Here is a 4,521-nt window from a genome sequence, read left to right on the forward strand (position 1 = left end):
CACCTCATCGTTTTACACTGTACACGTTTAGCACCGCCATGTGGAGTTATAACACCATAAAAGCATCAGAGAAGAGTTTCATAACCCCGGGGAAAAGCCGTGCTTCATAACCTGCTGCTACATTACACCTGTGAAGCGTTCCTCATTCCATTAGAACGATAAGAACCCATGTTTAAGTGCAGTGTAAATAAAAAAAAACAAAAAAAACTTTTATTGACAGCATTCAAACTTGACCTTAGATTTTTCTCAGGAATAGGAAATTACTATAAAACGTCTGTGGGATACTTTTAATCTTACACACACACACACACACACACACACACACACACACACACACACACACACACACACACACACACACACACACATTTATACATTTTCGTACTTGATTTTTAAAAACAAAAGTTTTTCCTGTCTTCAAAGTCTCCAGATCATGTTGTGTCCAGGCTCTTGTGGGTCAACGAATGCAGCGTCCATTGTGTGTGAAAGTGTGTAAGTTTGTGAGTGTGTGTAAGTTTGTGTAAGTGTATGAGCGTGTGAGTGTGTGTGAGTGTGTGTAAGTTTGTGTAAGTGTATGAGCGTGTGAGTGTGTGTGAGTGTGTGTAAGTGTGTGAATGTGTGTGAGTGTGTGTAAGTGTGTGAGTGTGTGTAAGTGTATGAGTGTGTATAAGTGTGTGTGAGTGTGTGTGAGTGTGTGTAAGTGTGTGAGTGTGTGAGTATGTGTAAGTGTGTGTAAGTGTGTGAGTGTGTATAAGTGTGTAAGTGTGTGTGAGTGTGTGTGAGTGTGTGTAAGTGTGTGAGTGTGTGTGAGTGTGTGTAAGTGTGTGAGTGTGTGTAAGTGTGTGTGAGTGTGTGCAAGTGTGTGAGTGTGTATAAGTGTGTAAGTGTGTGTAAGTGTGTGTAAGTGTGTGAGTGTGTGTGAGTGTGTGTAAGTGTATGAGTGTGTGTAAGTGTGTGTGAGTGTGTGTGAGTGTTTGTGAGTGTGTGTAAGTGTGTGTAAGTGTGTGAGTGTGTGTGAGTGTGTGTGTGTGAGTGTGTGTGCGTGTGTGAGTGTGAGTGTGTGTAAGAGAGAGAGAGAGTGGGTGAGTGTGTGTAAGTGTGTGTAAGTGTGTGAGTGTGTGAGTGTGAGTGTGTGTAAGAGAGAGAGAGTGTGTGAGTGTGTGTGAGTGTGTGTAAGTGTGTAAGTGTGTGTAAGTGTGTAAGTGTATGAGTGTGTGTAAGTGTGTGAGTATGTGAGTGTGTGTAAGAGAGAGAGAGAGTGTGTGAGTGTGTGTAAGTGTGTGAGTGTGTGTGAGTGTGTGTAAATGTGTAAGTGTGTGTAAGTGTGTGAGTGTGTGTGAGTGTGTGAGTGTGAGTGTGTGTAAGAGAGAGAGAGTGTGTGAGTGTGTGTAAGTGTGTGAGTGTGTGTGAGTGTGTAAGTGTATGAGTGTGTGTAAGTGTGTGAGTATGTGAGTGTGTGTAAGAGAGAGAGAGAGTGTGTGAGTGTGTGTAAGTGTGTGTAAATGTGTAAGTGTGTGTAAGTGTGTGAGTGTGTGTGAGTGTGTGAGTGTGAGTGTGTGTAAGAGAGAGAGAGTGTGTGAGTGTGTGTGAGTGTGTGTAAATGTGTAAGTGTGTGTAAGTGTGTGAGTGTGTGTGAGTGTGTGAGTGTGAGTGTGTGTAAGAGAGAGAGAGTGTGTGAGTGTGTGTAAGTGTGTGAGTGTGTGTGAGTGTGTGTAAGTGTGTAAGTGTATGAGTGTGTGTAAGTGTGTGAGTATGTGAGTGTGTGTAAGAGAGAGAGAGAGTGTGTGAGTGTGTGTGAGTGTGTGTAAGTGTGTGTAAATGTGTAAGTGTAAGAGTGTTTGTGAGTGTGTGTAATTGTGTGTGTGAGTGGGTGTAAGTGTATGAGTGTGTGTGAGTGTGTGTAAGTGTATGAGTGTATGAGTGTGTGTGAGTGTGTGTAAGTGTGTGTGAGTGTGTGTGTGTAAGTGTGTGAGTGTGTGTGAGTGTGTGAGTGTGAGTGTGTGTAAGAGAGAGAGAGAGTGGGTGAGTGTGTGTGAGTGTGTGTAAGTGTGTGTAAGTGTGTGAGTATGTGTAAGTGTGTGGGTGTGTGTAAGTGTATGAGTGTGTGTAAGTGTGTGAGTGTGTGTAAGTGTGTGAGTGTGTGAGTGTGTGTGTAAGAGAGAGAGAGAGTGGGTGAGTGTATGAGTGTGTGTGAGTGTGTGTAAGTGTGTGGGTGTGTGTGAGTGTATGAGTGTGTGTAAGTGTGTGAGTGTGTGAGTGTGTGTGTAAGAGAGAGAGAGAGTGGGTGAGTGTATGAGTGTGTGTGAGTGTGTGTAAGTGTGTGGGTGTGTGTGAGTGTATGAGTGTGTGTGAGTGTGTGTGAGTGTGTGAGTGTGTGTGTAAGAGAGAGAGAGTGGGTGAGTGTGTGTAAGTGTGTGAGTATGTGTAAGTGTGAGTGTGTGTAAGTGTGTGAGTATGTGTAAGTGTGTGAGTGTGTGTGAGTGTGTGTAAGTGTGTGAGTGTGTCTGAGTGCAAGTGTGTGTAAGTGTGTGAGTGGGTGTGAGTGTATGAGTGTGTGTGAGTGTGTGTAAGTGTGTGTGAGTGTGTGAGTGTGTGTGAGTGTGTGTGAGTGTGTAAGTGTGTGAGTGTGTGTGAGTGTGTAAGTGTGTGAGTGTGTGTAAGTGTGTGTGTAAGAGAGAGAGAGTGTGTGAGTGTGTGTAAGTGTGTGAGTGTGTGTAAGTGTGTGAGTGTGTGTAAGTGTGTGTAAGTGTGTAAGTGTATGAGTGTGTGTAAGTGTGTGAGTATGTGAGTGTGTGTAAGAGAGAGAGAGAGTGTGTGAGTGTGTGTGAGTGTGTGTAAGTGTGTGTAAATGTGTAAGTGTAAGAGTGTTTGTGAGTGTGTGTAATTGTGTAAGTGTGTGAGTGTGTGAGTGTGTGTAAGAGAGAGAGAGAGTGGGTGAGTGTGTGAGTGTGTGTGTAAGAGAGAGAGTGGGTGAGTGTGTGAGTGTGTGTGAGTGTGTGTGTAAGTGTATGAGTGTGTGTAATTGTGTGAGTGTGTGAGTGTGTGTGTAAGAGAGAGAGTGTGTGTGAGTGTGTGAGTGTGTGTAAGAGAGAGAGAGAGTGGGTGAGTGTGTGTGAGTGTGTGTGTAAGTGTATGAGTGTGTGTAAGAGAGAGAGAGAGTGTGTGAGTGTGTGTGAGTGTGTGTAAGAGAGAGAGAGTGGGTGAGTGTGTGAGTGTGTGTGTAAGAGAGAGAGAGAGTGTGTGAGTGTGTGTAAGAGAGAGAGAGTGTGTGAGTGTGTGAGTGTGTGTAAGAGAGAGAGAGAGTGGGTGAGTGTGTGAGTGTGTGTGTAAGAGAGAGAGAGAGTGTGTGAGTGTGTGTAAGAGAGAGAGAGAGTGTGAGTGTGTGAGTGTGTGTAAGAGAGAGAGAGAGTGTGTGTGAGTGTGTGTAAGAGAGAGAGAGAGAGAGAGTGTGTGAGTGTGTGTAAGAGAGAGAGAGAGAGAGTGTGAGTGTGTGTGAGTGTGTGTAAGAGAGAGAGAGTGTGTGAGTGTGTGTGAGTGTGTGTAAGAGAGAGAGAGTGTGTGTGAGTGTGTGTGAGTGTGTGTAAGAGAGAGAGAGTGTGTGAGTGTGTGTGAGTGTGTGTAAGAGAGAGAGAGTGTGTGAGTGTGTGTGAGTGTGTGTAAGAGAGAGAGAGTGTGTGAGTGTGTGTGAGTGTGTGTAAGAGAGAGAGAGTGAGGTGGATGAGAGAGAGAGGAGTGTGTGAGTGTGTGTAAGAGAGAGAGAGGGTGGAGGAGCTGGTGGTGGGGAAGAGAGAGAGAGAGGGTTGGGTGGATGGGTGTGTGAAGGGAGAGAGAGGAGAGTGTGGAGTGTGTGTAGGTGTGGGAAGAGAGAGAGAGAGTGTGTGAGTGTGTTGTAAGAGAGAGAGAGTGTATGAGTGTGTGTGTGTGAGGTGTAAGAGAGAGAGAGAGTGTGAGGTGTGTGTGAGTGTGTGTAAGAGAGAGAGAGTGTGTGGAGTGTGTGTGAGTGTTGGTAAGACGAGAGAGAGTGTGTGAGGGTGTGTGAGTGTGTGTAAGAGAGAGAGAGGCGTGTGGTGCGTGTGTGTGAGTGGTGTAAGAGAGAGAGAGAGTGTGGTGAGTGTGTGTGAAGTGTGTGTAAGAGAGAGAGAGATGTGTGTGAGTGTGTGTGATGGTGTAGAGAGAGAGAGAGTGTGTGGAGTGTGTGTGAGTGTGTAGAAGCGAGCGGAGACGAGAGGGCTCGGGGAGGGGTGCGGGGAGGAGGGTGCGGAAGAGAATTGAGCACGCAGAGCAGAGTGGAGCCGTCGCGAACGGGTGCGCAGGAGACAGACGTGACAGCATCCGAGGATCGCGAGACTCCGAGAGGGGCTTGGGGCTCAGCTTCTAGGGGCTCCTCCCGAGCCGGCCCGTGTTCGGCGCGCCAGGGGCCCTCTACTGCGGGGAAGAGATGAGAGACGTGCAGTCGGGCGGGATGGGGCGCGGGCCTCCGGGATGAGAGAGAGGAGAGGAGATGTCCTTCGCGCTCCGGTC

Source organism: Tachysurus fulvidraco, chromosome 13, assembly GCF_022655615.1.
Source record: "Tachysurus fulvidraco isolate hzauxx_2018 chromosome 13, HZAU_PFXX_2.0, whole genome shotgun sequence".
NCBI lineage: Eukaryota > Metazoa > Chordata > Actinopteri > Siluriformes > Bagridae > Tachysurus > Tachysurus fulvidraco.